Genomic DNA, 20,795 nt, shown 5'->3' with positions numbered 1-20,795 from the left:
CATTTGAAACTCAAAGACAGAGGCACAACTGAACATCTCACATTTGATTAGAATACAAATTTACATTTTATATCAAATTTTAACCCAAGAAATGGATACCGCTGAGCTTCTGGGACTCTTTTTGCATGTGTTGCCTTGAAGCCTTCTGTGGCCACACTAGGGCATGTGTATCTTGACTCAATTGCAATTTTCTTTTTTCTTTTGCTGCTGAGTTTGTTCATGCAGGAAGTTTGGTATGTTAAGTGATTCAGAGGGAAAAAATAAAGCTGTATCCTTCCCAAATTGGCAATGCAAGGCGTCTTTGAGTACAGCAATTTGTCTTAAGTTTCGGATTCTGGGAATAATGAAATATTTCACGATTACTCCGAGCAAAGCAAGAGGGAATTTATTTGGGAGTGGTACAATTGTCAGTTGTGCTTTGTGATGACAGGCAGGTTCGGCTTGATATCTGTAGAGATCAGCAAAGGGAATCCCTGCGAGAAATGCTATATCTTCTGTTGCGTGCACAGATTTAAGGGTTTTAGCACCAAACAAGAAGATAAATTAGGAATGCTGGAAAGTGGGAACCAGCTGAATTAGAGATAAGAATAGCCTATTTTAGAATATCTAGCCCATTTGAAGGTCAAAGATATGTCAAAGTTTGCAACCAAAACAATTCATAGTTCTATTGAAATCAGTAGTAATGCTGTAAATAGTAAAAGTGCAGTCTTATGTATATCTGTTTGAAAGCCATTGTTAGTTGCCTTGTATTGGGAGAACGGCGGGATAATACTAATGCTAATAATGTCAAGGCACCAGTGCTGTAGCTAATGAATGACTTGAACCTAAGGCAGATACAGGCAGAGAGATGGCCCCTGTTATTTTTTATTTATTTTCTAAATCTAGGTGTAGATTGCTATACTCAGGACTTTATCACATCAGTCTGTGATGTTATCAGTCTGTAATGTTATTGGAATGATCACTTTTACACTTTTCTGCAATTGTGCAATGCTGGCTTTTGTCAATATGAATTAATCTTCTGCACAGCTTTGTCACTTATCCTTATTTGCCTTAGTAAGAATATATATATATATTGTTTTCCCCCCATTTCTCCATCTGCCCTATTTTGCTGCAACTATGAGTTGCAATTTTGTTGTCCTTGTGAGACTATTCTCTGCTTTGCTGTATTGGAACTGCAGCAGTTTGGACATTATTGTACGAGGAAGAGGGACAGAAGAAAGGCGATACTGGATTCATTGAAAGGTTTTCCTCCTCACAGAAAAGAGATGATCCAACAATGATTCAAATGCCATGTGAATATGGGAGAGACATGATGCTAAAGGCGCAATCATCCTTCTGTAATTGCACTTTATTCACCTCGTGTGATGAAGCCCTCTAGCTTTAATTAGTCTGCTTCTCTCTTTTCATATTTTGTTTCCTTTCCTACCAGCCAGAAAGAGTCAGGAAACACATGGCATCTCTATAATGGCTGTCTATGTAAATTTTCATACAAAGAAGTAAGCTTTAGGGGCTTCCGTAACAAAATATAGGGCTTTCTCTTCCATCCCATCTTTTTTTTTTAATGCTGTAACGATGAGAAGTTCCCTTCACTTTTTTATTGTACTTTGAGAGTATTTAGAACAATTGCTCGTGTTTCATAGTCATACACTCACAGTGAACCTGCTATATTCTTATCAGAAGAGTTCTTACATTGAATCAAATGGGTCTTGCGTCCAAATAAAGTTGTTTATCAAGAATGGGCAATGTGTATGCCTACCTTGTACAGATGAAATATTTCAGGGTCACTCCACAGAAAGCAGCCACAGAACCTGGTTTGGCTTGATATCACATGTGAAGACACACACAAATACACAAACACATATGCATACATTTTATCTATAGAAATAAGGGGATTTATGTCTCTCCTCCTTGTTTGTTGAAATGAGATTACTGTTAAACTCTGCCGCTTGCGTCCTCAACCAGCCAGTCACCCCTTCATGCAGCTGCGCATCATTGCCAAAACACTGCGTTGAGGACGCAAGTGGCGGAGTTTTGTGGGGAAGGAGTTGCCAAGCTCATTCATCGCTATGATAAGTGCCTAGATTTGAATGGCGACTCTGTTGAGAAGTGGTATTTGGGTGTAGTTTTCAACTGCATATGCTAAATGTTTTCTCTTATACTTTGTTCATTTTTAATTCCAAAACTTAATCTACTTTCTGGATAACCCTCGTACAATGAGAGTAATGAAATTTCATTACTTTTTTTCGTTAAGTAATTGAGCAAGTGAGGAAACTTCAGGGGCTCAATTCTCCCTCAGTTTTAGAGCTATCGTGATGAAACTTACTGTAACTGTACCACACACTGGGAGGCATTCGAATGTTACAGAATCTTAACGGAAATTATTGGTGAGTGTTTTGATTCTAAAAAATTTCTCCCCCCTTTCCTGCATGCTTCCAATATTGATTTGTATACATGAATTTACGAATTTGATCCGACTTACGAGGAATAACAATAATTTTGCACAGCCCTAGTAAACATTAGTTACTTTTATAATTGTGATACGGGTGCACCCTCTGTCCATAGGTGTGTTTTGTAGCATAGACCAGCAGCTTGCAGATTCTGTAACCATAAGTACAGTAACTATTTTAGTTAATAATAAAATAATGAGAAACCAAAAACTTACTTTTAAGGCTTGTACTACAATAGCAGCTAACTATTTGAGTTGGAAATGTAATGGTAAGTGCAGAACATGAGATTCTAATAACTTTAAACATTAATTTCTAAGTTCTGTTTAGCCTCTTTGCATCCTGAGATTTCACTCCACAGTACGTACAAATTTCTAGTCTTTAGCCCATTGTCTTGGCCATAAGGGTTAGAAACCTAATTCTTTTTTTTTTTTTAAATGAAAGCTGAGATTCTGCACCTACTTGCAAATTCTGTTCTTGGTTAGAATCCACATAATCTTGCTTTTTAAATCTTATCTGGAAAGAATGGAAAATGCAACAATCTGAGTAATCATTTTTGCAAGTGTTGAGTTTTATTTATACCATTCATCTTCCTCCCTCTTTAAAATTAGATTAAGTTGGTGGTATGTCAATGTCGTAAATGTTTCTTCTAGAATAACACTCTGCTGAGCACATGGACCATCTCCCTTTTTGGGTGGCTCTCTTTCCACATATTTTCCCCATTAACTTAGTAGTAGAGGCAGTTGGCAGTGATGAATCTTCTTCATTAATTTCTTCGTTGGCAGGCCTTCCTTCTCTTTCATAATTAGTGACTGGGCGGAATTTGCTGGAAAGACTGGGGAGGAGAATCTGCTGGGATTTGAAAGCTGGAATTGATGTGACCCAGTGACGCAAAAAGTTAACTATGTCATCATGGCTCTGAGTAAGATTTTCCTTATGTTTTCTTATTTCTTTTTCAAATAACAATAAAACTGGCAAAGTTAACTCCTTTTTATTTCTGTGTATACTTTGTGGAGGGCAGATACATTTTAAAATTAAAATAGATAGTGAATCTCTATGATCCACTTTAACTCCATTGCAGTAATTCTCCAGTGGAGATGCAACCTCAGTTGAAGGTCTAGGGCTAAAAAACCCCCTGTAATATGGAATATACTGCTCCTATTCCAGATGCCAGCTAGTGGGTCATATCGCTTTTAAGGGTAAGACCATTTCATTTCTCCTTCTTTCCACCCCCATCTCCTTAAATCAAAGCTAAAACTTCAAGACTTAATATATCTGGGAAGCTAAGAAGTCCTTTCCTTCTTTGTGATGGTGAAACATATTAACATACGAGGGCTATCCAGAAAGTAGATTACGTTTTGGAATTAAAAATGAACAACTTATAGGAGAAAACATTTACCATATGCGGTTGAAAGCCAGACCCAAATACCACTTCTCAACATAGTCCCCATTGAAATCTAGGCACTTCTCATAGTGATAAAAGAGTTTGGAAAGTCCTTTCCCACCAAACTTTGCTGCTTGGTTTGTGTCCTCAACCAGGCAGGCGTCCCTTCCCGCAGCTGCGCATGTGCATGTGCTCAACTTTACCCCACGCTCGTCCTGGATCGCTCTTCTGTTTTGCAAATGCTTGCAAGGAAGGTTATGGCGACCGTCTTTTGGGACAGGAAAGGTGTGCTTCTTGCAAAACCTTAGAAGAGAGATCTAGGACGAGCATGGGGGGAAAGTTGAGTGCATGCACATGCGCAGCTGTGGGCAGGGATGCCCGCCTGGTTGAGGACACAAGCCAAGCAGCAAAGTTTGGTGGGGACTATGTTGAGAAGTGGTATTTGGGTCTGGCTTTCAACTGTATATGGTAAATATTTTCTCCTATACTTTGTTCATTTTAAATTCCAAAACGCAATCTACTTTCTGGATAGCCCTCGTATATTGCTTCATTGCTAGGAAACTGCAGATAATTGTAAAGCCTATTGAAATGAAGAATCTCCAGCAAAAGCATCCCATAGGGTTGTGCTGAAGGACCTAGAAACATTCCACCTGAAAACACCCAGAGAAGCCATATTTCATTGGAAATGGATAATGAAACTTTGCATGCCAGTTCTGTGGATATAGGGGTTGTACTGTGTATGGGTGTCCTCCAACCTACTTTATCATCACAACAACTTTGTAAGGGGTAAAGGAAAAAACAAGCAAGCCACTGCCTTCACCCACAAATTTTTCTGCCTCAATGGGGAGTAGAACACACATTTCCCAAACACCTAGGACTCCATCACACACAGTAAAAGCTGCTATTCAATACTGACGGTGCCTATCACACAATGTAAACTTGAATTATGGGGTTGAAGTATTTTGATAACTTTTTCAATTCCCTGTGCAGACACGGGTAAAATGGCCAATTTTCAGGTTTGATGGTATTCTCCCTGTTGCCTGCTTGTAAATACAGTAGAGTCTCACTTATCCAACACTCGCTTATCCAACATTCTGGATTATCCAACACATTTTTGTAGTCAATGTTTTCAATTCATTGTGATATTTTGGTGCTAAATTCATAAATACAGTAATTACTACATAGCATTACTGCGTACTGAACTACTTTTTCTGTAAAATTTGTTGTATAACATGATGTTTTGGTGTTTAATTTGTAAAATCATAACCTAATTTGATGTTTAATAGGCTTTTCCTTCATCTCTCCTTATTATCCAACATATTCACTTATCCAATGTTCTGCCGGCCCGTTTATGTTGGATAAGCGAGACTCTACTGTAATAGGATGACACCACGCGTGGGAGGAGTTTACTACTAGACAACACGGCTTTTGGAGAGACAAAGAGACTAATTTCATGCTGAAGATGAAACCAGTTTGTTTTCTGCTTCATCAGAGATCGGAACATGGAACAACAGATTCAAATCACAAGACAAGACATTCAATCGGAACATTAGGAAGAACTTATTTACAGTGGAATGGATTGCCTGGATGGGTGGTGGATTCTCCGAATTTGGAGGCATGCTGGATGGGCATCTTTCAAGGTTGTATTAGTTGTGTATTCCTCAACTAGACTTGATGGCCCTTTGAGGCCCTTCCAGCTCTCTCTGATTCCTTCCTCTGATTAGGACCCATATCTCCCCTGTCCTGGCCCAACACCCTCATTAACCACTACACTGCACTACCTTTTTACTGGTTTCCAGACACTCACTAGTTAGCAGAACGGAGGAGAAAGGGCCTTTTCTCCAGCCATCTGAGAAGCATTACGTGGTACAAAGCTCCTGAGTGACAGAGCCCTCCAAATGGCCCCATGAGTCAGTATTTAGCTATGCATTTTTGAACAGATCCATCAGCCCTCGTTGAGGCAGTGAGCTACAGCTCCCCAAAGGGCTGAATGCATGAGGCAAAAGTAGGGCTGGCTATATCTGCTCAAGACTCAGGCCACCCAAGGGCTTCCACTGCACCAGGGAGGTCTCAGGCCTTCAATGTGAGTTACTCATTGACAGCCATCACCGATGGGACGTCTCAAGGGCAAATTCCTTGGGTGTAACTTATTTCGTGCTCTTACTGGAATATGGGCTTGTGTGCACAGTTGAGACGCTTCCCGTTTGTCTTCAATCTGCACTTTAGGAATCAGAAAAGGCACTCCGATAAGAAGGACCTATAAAAAGAAAGACACCATAATTAATGTGAACATTCCTGTTCCTTTCCTGAGTGTGTTGTCGCTCTTTTATCACACGTCTCAGGATTTGCCCCATCATTAAGCACAATTAGGAACAGGCAGCACATTTGGGGGGACATGAAAAGGAAGAAAGTGGTATATAGATACACACACATTCACACAAACATATAAGGCTTTCCCAAAGTCACCATATATAAGGAAAATAGGATATTCTATCTAAATGCACTTTTATTTACAAAATATTCTCCACGTGTTGGCCACCTCTTTCAAAATATAACTATAGAGAATATTAAAAATATAAAATATATAACATGAGTTTGTTAATTTTTCCTGTGTATGGAGACTTTTGGGACACCCTGTGTGCATGTTTATGTGTATACACATATAGTTGCCTCTTCATATTTGTAAATGTCTAGATCAACCTCCACCAGGGACCTTCTTCTATGTTCTGATCATGGTGGAGGGAAGTAACTCTGAAAAGTGTTCATACCTTTCTTTTAAATTTTTTTGGATATAAAACAGTCAAGTGAAGAAACGTATTAAGATTTTCTACTAATAACACAACTATTTTTGAACTTTGGATTCTTCTGTGGATTCCATTGGATCTTCCTCAATGTGGACTTCTGAATGTTCTTCCTCTTTTTATATGACAGCTCTTCAGATATCTTATGACTGATCCCACATGATCTCTCATTCTTCTCCAGACTAAACATACCTGTTTTTTTTAGCAATTTCTCATAGGACTTCTTTCTACTGTCGTCTTGCCAGCATGGCTGTCCTCCTCTGGAGAGGCTCTAGAGTGCATCTGCACCACATGGCATGAAGAACTGGAAATGGTCTTCCAGGAAGGATATTTATTTACTAAAATAGTTTTACAAAAAAATAATGATTAGCCAAGAAGTGGGACAGGCCCGTGTTCTAATGAATCAGTTAATATAAGAACATAATTGATGTTTGTTTAGATGCTGAAGGCAATGCATTAGGAACTGATGGTACATGATTATTCCCCAATCAGTTCCTGATGCAGTATCTGCGACATCAAAAGCTCTGAAGGCTACACTCATTGTGTATTTTTTTAAAAAGAATTATGGTGCATAATTCAACGTTTTGTCACTATTTTTCACATACTTGTTTGTCATGTAGGCGCTGCTTTGCACTCACCCTTTTTTCCTGTCAATAATACTTACAGAAGCAAATCGTGTTTCATTTCATTTGTTCTTCCAGGGCTCTTCCAACCAACCATTCCTTGCCCTGGAAAACTTTAATATACTCTCTTGAGGTACCGAATCCTTGGTATATAATAAGGTAAATTTCTGGATCCAAGAAGGAGGAGGAGTCAATAATTCCACATTGCAAGCACCTTATGTGACCCATAGCTGATCTTGCCTGATTCAGAAGGAAGAAAAGACTCCTTTGGGCCAAAAATAACTTAAAGAGTAGCTAAAACATAGAAAATTGACATGAGCAGGATAAATGCAGCCCATGCCTCTATCCTTATTTAGCAAACACATTCCTACTTTATCCACTGTTTTCCAGCTGCTTTTAAAGTGTCCAAGCTTCTCTCTCTTTCCCTGTCATCCTCAGCTGAGTGTTCTCTAGACCAGAGATTTCCAAACATTTCATGTTGGTGGCACACTTTTTAGACATGCATCATTTAGCGACACAGTAATTCAGTTTTACTAGCAAAGATGAGGTTAAACCAACCACTTATAAGAGATACGGACACATAAATCAATTTCTATCTTTGGAAAGCCATTGACAAGTCTGATAGTCAAGGGCTGCAACTACACTGCAGTTTGACATCACTTGGAGTCATTGGAGTGGTAGTTTGGAGAGGCACCCACAATGCTATTTTGCACTTTGTAAAACTACAACTCTCAGGATTCCATGGTATTGAGCCATGGCAGTTCAAGTGGTGTCAAACTCCATTAATTCCACAGTATAGACGTGCCCCTTGTTTTTAGTGAACTGTGCACTGGCCTCAAAACCTTTTCATTTTAAAAGCTGACCACAAATCCTTTTAGTAAATAAACCAATTTCTGATTAGAACTAAGGATAATAAAAACACTGCACGACTTCTGTATTCATGGGGGATACATTACCAGATCTTGAATGGATACATGAAACCATTGATAATAGTAAACCTGATTGAAATGAAGGAACTCTGGATAGAGAATAACACAGAGTTGCACTTGGGGATCTAGAAAACGCTTAGGGAGGATTACTTTTGCTGATATTGTATTGAGAAATATTTGGAAAATGATTGAAAATAGTTATCTTGAGTGTTGCTAAATTCTGACGAGGTGGGTGAGAATCTAATGTGTTTAGAGAAAAGTGACTAAAATGCTCAAAGGTCTGGAAACCCGGCCCTATGAGGAGCTGGGTAGACATATGTTTAGCTTGGAGAAGGGAAGGCTGAGAGGGGACATGGCAGCTGAAATTAAATATTTGAAAGGAAGCCACATTGAGGAGAGAGCAAGCTTGTTTTCTGCTGCTCTGGAGACTAGGATATGGAGCAATGGATTCAAACTGCTGGAAAACAGATTCATTCTAAAGACTAGGAAAATACTGATAGTAAGAGCTGTTTGAAAGTGGAACATGCAGTTGTCTCGGAACATGGTGGAGTATCCTTCTCTGGAGGTTTTAAAGTAGAGGCTGGATGGCCATCTGTCGGGAATGCTTTGATTGGGTGATCCTGCATGGTAGAATGGGATTGGACTGCAAAGCCTCCAACTCTACAGTTCTTAGACATTTAGGACTTATTATGCATGAAAAATGCATGGTCATATGGGCACTCTGCAGATGTCAACACAACACCCTTTGGCCAGCTGGGAGTGGCAGATGGTGCGTTGATGGTACAGCAGGGTTTATACAACCATGATCTTGCTCCCTTTGTTGACGCAAACCTGCCACCACTGTGATTTTGGGAAGGTGCGTTGTGGCTGCTTCTGGACCAGCCCAATATAGACACAGCCTCTGATGCAAAGTTGATGGGATCCCTTTGCTATGAGGTCACATTTATTTATTGCAAAAGCAAAGTATCATGAAGTATTTGAAATCTAGAGTGCCATACACAGATAGCCATTGAAAACAGATCTCTGATTCCACCTAAATGCCAAACAGCAATTTCTTTCACTGTGCAAAATGCATTGAGCAATAAGAATCTCCTCTGTATCAGCCGAGTTGATGAATGCATTTCAGGGAGGATTTTAGAATGAAGTGAGTTATTATCTGCAGCAGCCACAGAGTTCAGGCAGGACACGCTTCATGATGTGCAAAGGAGTCGATAGGGTCAAGCGTTAATCTTGCGTATTCTGCAGCAGCTGTTCTCATGCGAAGGATCATCTCTAGCATCGGGATCCCAGCAGCAGCGCAGATGCATTGATCCACGCAAGCCATGAAATTGCTGTGTTTAGCATAATCCCAGAAACCACTGTGAGAGGATTTGGAAACTGCTCACAGTTGCCAGCTGAGATTAAACCAATTCACAGCCATCCTTGGAAGTGCGTATGCTTAATGGTGCCACAATTGCCTGTTGTTGTTCCTCCTTCTTCCTCTTCTGCAAATACTTGGATTCAACCTGATAAAACGAATGGTCCCAGGAGAAGGCCAGAACCAACCAAGCATGATTGACAGGAGGTCTGATAGAGAATGATGAAAGTTGTAATCCATCCACATAATGGTCACCGAAAATGGGTCTGAAACAAACTTGATACGCATATCCTTCATGACCCAATTTAAAATACTGACAAGGTAAAAGGGGCATGATAGAGGATGATGGGGTTCAAATCCAGCCACGTCCAGAGAGCCCCATGAGTCCGACCCATGACCAAAGGCAATCCCCTCTTAACCAATTATACTGCTCACCCTACTTATCAGCCTGTGTCATATAACATCCTTCCCCCTTCACTACATTAGTGTTGTTGGGAATTGCACACCAACAAAAAGGCTGACCAGTCTGACCAGTTAAGAACAGACCCTTGACTTCCACTCACCTAGATCTAGGGTTAATGGGAGCTCAACAAAAGACAGATCTGGTACTGATGGGAATTGCACTCCACCAGATCTGGGAGTAATGGGAGTTATAGCTGGCCGGATCTGGATCTGATCAGAGTTGCAGCCTGACCAGGTCTTGGATGGATGGGAGTTGCAATCCATCAGCTATATGATTTTGTAAATGGTTCCATTATGCAGTATGCTTCTTCTAATGGGATCATTCATAAAATCAAAAAAAACTTATCACAGAGTTTTATGAGTGGAGAGTGTTTGACTCACCCAAGGTCACCCATTGGGTTTCCATGGCTGAGCAAAAGATTTGCACCCTGGTCTCCAAAGCTGGAGTCCAACACTCAAACCACTCCACTATGCTGAATTATATCTTTCCTCAGAATTACGAGAATTGTAATTATGTCTGGAAAAAGAGAGGCATGTAAACATAATATATTTGTTCTTCCAAACTCTATGATTCCATTACTCTGTTTCTTCAAGGAGCTGAATGAATGAATGAATGAATGAATGGTAAAGACAGTAAGTAAATGGGACTACAACTTCCAAAATTCCCTAGCCATCATGGCCAATGGCTCTAGGATGATGATGATGACACCAAATTGGGAGGGATAGCCAATACTCCAGAAGACAGGAGCAGAATTCAAAACGATCTCAACAGATTAGAGAGATGGGCTAAAACTAACAAAGTGAAGTTCAACAGGGACAAATGCACTCAGGCAGAAAAATGAAATGCAAAGATACAGAATGGGGGACGCCTGGCTCGACAGCAGTATGTGAAAAAGTTCTTGGAATCCTCGTGGACATGTTGAACATTAGCCAAGAATGTGATACGGCAGCTAAAAAAGCCAATGGGATTTTGGCCTGCATAAATAGGAGTCTAGTGTCTAGATCCAGGGAAGTCATGCTACCCCTCTATTCTGCCTTGTTTAGACTACACTTGGAATAACACTGTGTCCAATTACTGGGTACTGCAATTGAAGGGAGATGTTCACAAGCTGGAATGTGTCCAGAGGAGTGCAACTAAAATGATCAAGGATCTGGAGAACAAGCCCTATGAGGAGCGGCTTAAATTGCTGGGCATGTTTAGCCTGCAGAAGAGAAGGCTGAGAGGAGACATGATGAGGGCCATGAATTCAGATATGAGGGGAAAGAAGTCATAGGGAGGAGGGAGTAAGCTTGTTTTCTGCTGCCCTGGAGACTAGGACACGGAACAATGGCTTCAAACTACAGGAAAGGAGATTCCACCTGAACATAAGGAAGAACTTCCTAACTGGGAGAGCTCTTCAGCAGTGGAATTCTCTGCATTGGAATGTGGTGGAGGCTCCTTCTTTGGAGGCTTTTAAGCAGAGGCTGGATGGCCATCTGTTGGTGTGCTTTGGATGTGATTTTCCTGTTTCTTGGAAGGGGGTTGGACTGGATGGCCCATGAGGTCTCTTCCAACTCTATGATTCTATGATGTGTGACCATAGCCATGTTTTGTCACCCTCTATTGTTTTCCCTTCACTCTTCAGAATTTACAATGCTGTTCTTTCATTGTAGGAAATTTCCACCTTGATCTCTTCTCCATATGGGATCGAAAGCATTCTTCCTCTACCCATGACCAGGAATCTCATGATCAGGATGCCTGATACAAGCAATAAGTGCATTTCAACACAAAACCCAAGCAAGAGTTTGGAGGGCAGTTGTGAAAGGATCAAGCCTCTCCCTTTGCACTACTTCCAGTGGTACTTATTTGGCGCCCTCAAAGCAATAAAATCCTTAAAAAGAATAACTCGTTCCTCCCAGTGCCTGATTCCATTCATCATCATCTTGGGCAAAGAAGGAATGCAATGAAATGCAACATTTGGGGGGCATTTTTAAACTGATGGTCTTGGAAGAGGTTTGCACAAACAGACACAGAACAACAGCCATAGTTCCTGTTTTCTGTTACTTTATCTGACCCGAAGGATTACTATGATCTGGCACGGGGAGTTGGGGTAGATGGGCTAAATGCCAAGGAGCCAAAGGGGCAGAGCAATGGGGAAAAATGAAGAGGAAAGACTGGTCCAAGGCAATCTGGTGCATGCAGGCGGAGGTTGGGAGGTTAAATCCCTGTACGATAACAACCATGTGTTAAAGCTCTGACAGTTTTATGACTTTTAATAGTGCTCTGAACCAGCCACCTCCTGTACAGCTTGACACAGGCTGAATAAGCAGGCTTGGCCCTGGCAACAACGATGTTAAATGGCTTGTTGGAAACAGTGCAGAGAAGCAGAAAGTGCCGAATGTTCATGGACTGACTGAAATGTTGTATGAGTCTCAGACCCCATCTACACTGCCGCATATAGCCGTTTCATAATACAGTTTAATTGCTTTGACTGTGTAGACCAGACATGGGCAAACTTTGGCCCTCCAGGTGTTTTGGACTTCAACTCCTACAATTCCTAACAGCCGTTAGGCTGTTAGGAATTGTGGGAGTTGAAGTCCAAAACACCTGGAAGGCCAAGGTTTGCCCATGTCTGGTGTAGACTCATTTAATGCAGTTCAATGCAATTCAACTACATACTGAAACTATATTATATTATAGGGCCTCAGAGCTGGCATAAAAGATTCCCTCTAGTCGTTTCCCTGAATGTCAACAAGAAATATTAAAATGGGATACATACCATATATATTTGTTTCCAAATCCTTATTTTGCTACATCAACTTCCTGTGGGTTGCCAAAGATTGTCATGCTTGCTTTGCAACCCAGAGTAAAATAAGGGATTTTAAAAAATTGATGTCATACTAAAAATGTTATTTTGTTGGGAAACATCCCTCTTGATATGACAAGATCAGTATATGTACACTCCCTAATCCACATTTGCTGGGGTTAGCGACACAGGACTCCCGTGAAAGTGAAAAACTGCAAATTTAAAAATTGCTAATTTTTTTAACCTGTTTACATTTTAATTTATGATTGTGTCTTCAGGAAACACAACTTACATTACATAACACAGTATCGCACTCTGCACTTGCCCTATAAGCCTTATATATCACCTGTCACATCAGCACTTTTAATCTTGTACCCATTACTCTGGCCCAGCCCAGTTTTATTGTGTTTTAGCGTATTGTTTATTGCTTGTTGTTTATACTGTTTTAATTGTTTTTAATTTGCCTTTTGTTTTGTATTGTTATATTGTGTGTTGAGGCCTTGGCCTTTGTAAGCCGCATCGAGTCCTTCGGGAGATGCTAGCGGGGTACAAATAAAGTTTAATAATAATAATAATAATAATAATAATAATAATAATAATAATAATAATTTTGCTCCTGGGCCATAAATGTCATTTCTTAATTGTTTTATCATACAAACATGGAAAAAGTTTATTAAACTGCAAAAACTTTGTTTTTGTGGGACATCCTGCAGTACATTTTGCGATAGCTTTTCAACAAATATCTCATAGAGTCTCAACTAATTCAACATAGTTTGTAGCAGCCACAAAAACCAAGTTTCTGGAGTATAACGACTACAGTAGAGTCTCACTTATCCAACATTTGCTTATCCAACGTTCTGGATTATCCAACACCCGGATCCACAGCTGTTTCTCTAGGCAGCAAAGACTGAACTTTTTACACATTTAATTTCTGACGATGTTGTTACTGTAAATTGATTTTATGCAATTCTATCTTTATAGTCAATTTGGTAGTAGCCAATGTTTTTTGTAGTGAATGCTTTCAATACATTGTGATGTTTTGGTGCTAAATTCATAAATACAGTAATTACTACATAACGTTACTGTGCTTTTCTGTTGATTTGTTGTAAAACATGATGTTTTGGTGCTTAATTTGTAAAATCATAATGTAATTGGATGTTTAATAGGCTTTTTCTTGATCCCTCCTTATTATCCAATATTTTTACTTATCCAACGTTCTGCCGGCCCGTTTATGTTGGATAAATGAGACTCTACTGTACTTTCAAAGTAGTCACCACACAATTAAACAGAACACTTTCAAAGTAGGAACAGAAAAGTTTTCAAATTTTGTTACATAGTGTTATTATAAAATTATTTCATTTTTGTGAGACACCCAGAGTAATGCATAAGCACTATATGTTTGAAGCTGAAATCTCTCTATAAATGATATAACATACCGGTAAATTCTGCTCTGTCACTTCTTCCTGTTGAGGTGTTATGAAATGTTATGGGGTGCTATGGAATGTTTGAGAACGTTCAAACCGACCAAAATGATCAAAAAGCAAAGGGAAATAAAATGTGTTCGTAAGGACCTTTGGCCTTCTAAGCGTTTTGGACTTCAGGCCCTTTGTAGTCAATTCCAGTTAGTATGACTAATAGAAAGGAATCATGGAAGTTGTAGACCAAAACATATCTCAGAATCCATCAAAGAAAGGACGTACAAATCTTTTCCAACATTGATCAACTGTTTCAATTCTCTGTGTTTGTGAAAGCTGTGGGCATGTGTGAATGTGAATGAAACGGTGTGGGTAATATGAATGGCTACAGAAAATATTGTCATATCTGCAATTGACAGGAGTCACCCTGCTCTTAATCTCTTACCACGATTCTGATACAAGTTCCTTCTCGAATTCCTTTCATTCTAACCTACTGCACAGCATTTGAGAACAAATGACAATAATATGAACAATTTCGTACATATTGCTCTGTGTTGCAGACTTCTTAGTGCTCCGTACCATAATAATCCTTTATGCCAATATAAATTATTCTGGATTCACCCTAATAGGAATACACTTGTTCCTCACTCAAGCTTCACAATGCATTAAAAATTGCTCTTCTAGCCAAAGCAGGCTTCTTTACACCTTCTTGAAAGCCAGGTGGTGTCATGCTTTGATCGTTTGGAGTCCAGGGATTGAATCCTCAATTTGAACATGGGAACCCATTGAGTGGCCTTGGGCAAGTTACACTCTCTTAGCCTCAGAAAAAGGCAAGGACAACCCACATCTGAACCAATATTTCCAAGAAAAAGCATGATAAGGTCACCTTAAGACAGAAATGATTTGAGGGCATACAACATCAATAATGTTGGAAGTAAAGAACATCAATATAAAGTAGAGTCTCACTTATCCAACATAAACAGGCCGGCAGAATGTTGGATAAGCGAATATGTTGGATAATAAGGAGGGATTAAGGAAAAGCCTATTAAACATCAAATTAGGTTATGATTTTACAAATTAAGCACCAAAACATCATGTTATACAACAAATTTGACAGAAAAAAGTACTTCAATACATGGTAATGCTATGTAGTAATTACTGTATTTACTAATTTAGCGCCAAAATATCATGATGTATTGAAAACATTGTCTACAAAAAATGCGTTGGATAATCCAGAACGTTGGATAAGCGAGTGTTGGATAAGTGAGACTCTATTGTACATAGCATGTAACCAGAGCTGATAGGTACAACAGTCCTTGAAGATACCAGATCCCTTCTTATCTTGGATGTTAAATGGGATCAATCATAGTCAGTATAGTTAACCATCAATGTTCACTGGGTTTATGGGCACAGGACCCTTGCCAAATGAAAAATTATGAATAAAGGATTTGCTACATTTTTACCTGAATGAATATCTCTCTGGGTATTTCAGGGTCTTACAGCTGGACGTTGGCCACAGAACTGCATTGGAGGACCTAGGGATTCCTAGAGAAGTGTTCTCCTTAGAAACCTCTAGGTTCTCCAGTTTGACTGGTGGAAATTGAACATAAAGTCATACTGGAGGATCTAGAGATAATAATAATAATAATAACTTTATTTTTATACCCCGCCCCATCTCCCCGAAGGGACTCGGGGCGGCTTACATGGGGCCTGGCCCAATAAAACAAACAAATAACAGTAACAAAGCAATAAAACAATTATCCCAGTAAAAAACATCAACATCAATAAAAACAATCATTAAAATCAACAAGCAGGATGCAGTGTTAAAAACAGGAGACTAATTCGTAGATCCCAGGCAAAGTGCAGAGTGTTACGAAATGGGAAAAGGAAATTTCACACTTGAATGGACAATAAAGTGCGGTATAAAATGGCAAGACAACAACAATGGGACTATTATGGAATGGACAGATAGATCAATCCAGCAACAACTAAACATCGAAGGCCTTTTGGAACAGCCAGGTTTTTAAGCTCTTCCGGAAGGAGAGGAGGGTAGGGGCCTGCCTGATCTCTCTAGGTAGAGAGTTCCAAAGCTGGGGGGCCACGACGGAGAAGGCCCTCTCTCTCGTCCCCACCAACCGTGACTGTGAGGGTGGTGGGAGCGAGAGAAGGGCCTCCCCCGACGAGCGAAGAGAACGTGTGGGTTCATAGAGGGAGATGCGGTCTCTAAGGTAGGTGGGTCCCAAACCGTGATCAAATCCATGAAAAATCATATCCACTAAAATCAAAGTCTCACTTGGAATACTAAATCCAGTCCTGGGCACTACAATTCAAGAAAGAGATGGAAAAGTTGGAACTTGTCCAGAGAAAAGCGGCCAAAATGGCAACAGATCTGGAAGCCAAGCCCTGTGACGGTACTGGATATATTTAGCTTGAAGAAGAGAAAGTTGAGAGGGAGCATGAAAGGCTATCATATTGAGGAGGGAACAAGCCTGTTTTCTGCTCTCCAGCACAACAAAGGATTCAAATTGTAGGAAAAAAGATTTCACCTAAACATTAGGAAGAACTTCTTGATGGCAAGAGCTGTTCAGAGGTGGAATATATTGCCACCTTGGAGTGTATGGAGTCTTCTTCTCTGGAGATCTTTAAAGCAAATGCTGGATGACTATTTGTCATTATATATCCTTGAATTGCACAATAGGGTTGAATCTGTGGCCCTTGGGGTCTCTTCCAGCTTTATGGTTTCATAACAGTTGGAAGCAAAACATTTCTGAAAAATGGAGACAGTTGGAGGGTACAGATTCTGAGGATTGCAGTCCAGAAAAGTATCATGTTCAAACTCTATCAAGGAGCTGCAGAAACTGAGGGTGTGGATTCATTTAAGATTTATAAACACTTAGATGCATTGTGAACTATGGCAACATAACAAGAAACTTATGGGACTGGATCAATATCCTATGTACTCCAGATTAACATTTCCCACAATGACCTTTAAGAGAGACATGAGGCTAAAGGCGTGCTTCCTCTCAGTGGTTCCCAGCAGCTGATGTTCTGCCTCGAATCCCCCGTTATTCCATTGCTTATTAAATGTATTATTTTCTCTTCCGCTGCAAATAAGACTTTATGTCAACCACCTTAGCCCCTGTTACAAATTCCCTCCCCACACCTGCTATTTTCAAGGTGCATGTTAGGATTTTATAGGGCGCTGTCAATGAAGTATTAAAGAAGTTAGATTTAATGCCTCCCAGTTGGAAACTCTCTTCTTTCCCCACATTCTTGATTTCCAAACCCACATATGGCAGCCACACTTGACATTAATTCAGACCATATGAAAACGGAGTGCACAAAAGCATAACAATGTTCTAATGTTACCTGTCCCTATAGGCATGCAAGAGAGGAGTGCACTCTTGGAGTTTGACTATCGCTCAGGGCCAAAGGACATGTTACATGCATTGATGCATTGCTTCATTGTAGACCCAGAGTGGGTGCAATATGTTGAAAATGCACCTATCTGGATCCTGAGTATGAGGGGCAACATCTGGACCAGTCCTTCTCAACCTTTGGCTCTACAAATGTTTTGAACTTCAGCTGCAAGAATATGTCATCACTGGCCATGCTGGCAGATGTTTCTTGGAATTGCAAAATCCTTCCTCCAACATTTCTTAGATGTGGCTGAACAATGTCAGAGTGTAGTTAAAAGAGATCAGAGGTTATTAATGAAGAAAGCCAAAAAAAGTTAGAAGTTGCAGCAGCTTACTTTTGCTTGCCACTAATGGGAAGGAGGGAATTCCACCCCTTCCTCTTCTTCCCTCACCTCCAAGTTAACTGATAGTTCATCTACATTGTAGAATTAATGCAGTTTGACACCACTATATTAGGAGCCACGGTGGTGCAATGGGTTAACCCTTGTGCCGGCTGGACTGCTGACCTGAAGGTTGCCGGTTCAAATCTGCAAGATGGGGTGAGCTCCTGTCTGTCAGTTCTAGCTTGCGGAGACATGAGAGAAACCTCCCTGCAGGATTATCATCCAGGCATCCCCTGGACAACAGCTCTTTAGATGGCAAATTCTCTCACACCAGAAGTAACTTGCAGTATGTTTCCAAGTTGCTTCTGACACTATTTAAAAAAAGACAGTGTTGAAGAGATAAGCAAACACTATGAAGGTTCAAAACATAAAAAGAGATGTGTATATTAGAGCATCTTGCAAAGGCCACAAAAATAGTCAGGCCTCTCTGAGTATAGAGCTATCTTCCTTCTATGTCAAAAAGATAAGCGAATACTATAAAGTTTCAAAACATAAGTTGCACTATGTAATTTAGAGCACCATATACAAACAAAATTACCTGAGAGTTAACAACAATAATTTATTGTTTTATGTTTTGAACCTTCATAGTGTTTGCTTATCTCTTCGACATTGTCTAGTATAGACATTTGTGTGTATTTATCACTATTTAAACCCCCCCCCCGCTTTATTTTATTTTCATTTACTTTATTTTTTCCTGATTTTTATAACATTATAAGGACTCCCTTTAACTGCCATGGCTCAATGCCCTGAAGTCATCAGAATTGTCATTTTGCAAGGTCTTTAGTTTTCTCTACCAAAAGAGTGCTGTAGTTTTCAAACTGTAACTTTTATGATTCCATAGCACTGAGTTATGAAAGTTAAAAGTGGTGTCAAACTACATTCATTCTATAGTGGAAAAAACACCTTATAGTTGTGAACTTTGAAATCAGTTTGCAGCAACTGCAGAGACTGAGGACAAAGAAGGTGGTAAAGAGAGAAAGTGGGATGACAGAGGATCAATTAGGATGTGTTGTCGAAGGCTTTCATGGCCGGGATCACAGGGTTGTTGTATGTCTTTCGGGCTGTGTGGCCATGTTCCAGAAGCATTCTCTCCTGACGTTTCGCCCACATCTATGGCAGGCATCCTCAGAGGTTGTGAGGTACCTCACAACCTCTGAGGATGCCTGCCATAGATGTGGGCGAAACGTCAGGAGAGAATGCTTCTGGAACATGGCCACACAGCCTGAAAGACATACAACAACCCTGATCAATTAGGACTGTCCTTGCCAAATCGGGATAGTTGGAATGTATTTTGTTGGAGGGGACGGTATAACCTAAGATCCTTTGCTAGTGCTGCAGTGGTAAAATTTCTGGAATGCAAGCAGACCTGAATATGTCTGTCGATGCCTGTTATTTTTCTGGATCTTTTGTTCATAAATCAAAGCAAACATGATGACAAATCACAACAAGAAGGCACAACTCCAAGGATGCTGACCTGATTCATAAGTGTCCTGGCAGTTTCCATCTCCACTAGGAGGAGCCCTTTCGTAAAGCAAATGTTTCTTTATCACCCATTCAACACCAAGTGACTCCAAAAAACAAAACAAAACAATACACATGTTTGTGTAATAATATATTACTGGAAATTGATGGATGCTGGTTAACTGAGAGTCTACCGTTTCTCTGAATACTAAAGTTAGGATTGTCCATGATATTGTATTTCTCGTTTCTATGTAAAGTTCTGAAATCAGGACAGTGAAGAAAGTTTGCAAGAAGGATATCAACTCATTTGAATGTAGTGCTACAGATACCATGGACTGCTATAGTATGTGTGTGTGAATCCAATAATGAATCAATCACATATGAGAGTTCCCTAGCATTCTCTATAGATACAGTAGAGTCTCACTTATCCAACATTCTGGATTATCCAACACATTTTTGTAGTCAATGTTTTCAATACATCATGATATTTTGGTGCTAAATTCTTAAAACAGTAATTACTACATAGCTTTACTGTGTATTGAACTACTTTTTTCTGTCAAATTTGTTGTATAACATGATGCTTTGGTGCTTAATTTGTAAAATCATAACCTAATTTAATGTTTAATAGGCTTTTCCTTACTCTCTCCTTTTTATCCAACATATTCGCTTATCCAATGTTCTGCCAGCCTGTTTATGTTGGATAAGTGAGACTCTACTGTATATCTAATTCCCAAAAGAAGAGAGTTTTCAGTACATCTGAAATGAAGAGTTTGGGCAGAGCATGTCACATGCGCACACTCTCTCACACACATCATATATTTTGACAAATCAAAGTGTCCTAGAGCAAATCAAGCCTGAACTTTCCCTAGAAGCCAAGATTACTAAATTGAGACTATCGTACTTTGGCTACAAGACATAACTCACTAGAAAAGTCAATAATGTTTAGTAAGGAAATGAACACTGCGATGGTGCATTTGGTGCTATTGCATATGGATGTTCATTGTACTCATTGAAACATTTCATAACTGACATAGGGACGGACACACACAAAATAGATTGGTTTTCCATTCAGTGGTAAATTTCACACCTTAGCCCAATTGTGAAATGCCATTTATACTATGTGCAATGTTGCAATTTATACAAAACTCTGCATGCATTATACTATGTATTCTCAATGCAGTATCCCAAGGAGGAGGACCCAGAAGGTTTTGAAAGTGAGTAGCAGGTCCTCCTTGGAAGAGAATAGGCCTTAGCAGGTCCTCGTGATGCCAACCTTCCTGATTCCCAGTCCTAAATTTGTTTCTCCAGGGTTGAGGTTGATCTGAAATATT

General features: G+C 39.9%; 1 long non-coding RNA gene and 2 other non-coding genes across 5 annotated transcripts in view; all 3 read right to left on the bottom strand.

Moving 5' to 3' along the window:
• LOC103277570 (uncharacterized) overlaps positions 1 to 20,795 on the bottom strand; it is a 77,604-nt gene that overhangs the window by 11,844 nt on the left and 44,965 nt on the right. The window contains exons 4-5 of one of the 3 annotated variants that reach the window (XR_010002738.1): positions 7,294 to 7,492; positions 5,993 to 6,967 (exon numbers count right to left, since the gene is read on the bottom strand). This is a non-coding gene — a long non-coding RNA (uncharacterized LOC103277570). The remainder of the gene's footprint in view (positions 1 to 5,992; positions 6,968 to 7,293; positions 7,493 to 20,795) is intronic. The other 2 variants (XR_505503.3, XR_010002734.1) reach the window with 2 other exon arrangements.
• On the bottom strand, positions 7,064 to 7,150 carry mir217 (microRNA mir-217). Its single transcript, NR_129926.1, has one exon. It is a non-coding gene; the product is annotated as a microRNA mir-217 (primary transcript).
• Positions 9,505 to 9,605, bottom strand: mir216a (microRNA mir-216a). Its single transcript, NR_129924.1, has one exon. It is a non-coding gene; the product is annotated as a microRNA mir-216a (primary transcript).

The sequence above is a fragment of the Anolis carolinensis genome, chromosome 1 (assembly GCF_035594765.1).
Source record: "Anolis carolinensis isolate JA03-04 chromosome 1, rAnoCar3.1.pri, whole genome shotgun sequence".
NCBI lineage: Eukaryota > Metazoa > Chordata > Lepidosauria > Squamata > Dactyloidae > Anolis > Anolis carolinensis.
The sequence above is the reverse complement of the archived record's forward strand: the minus strand, read 5'-3'. Positions and strand labels throughout refer to the sequence as shown.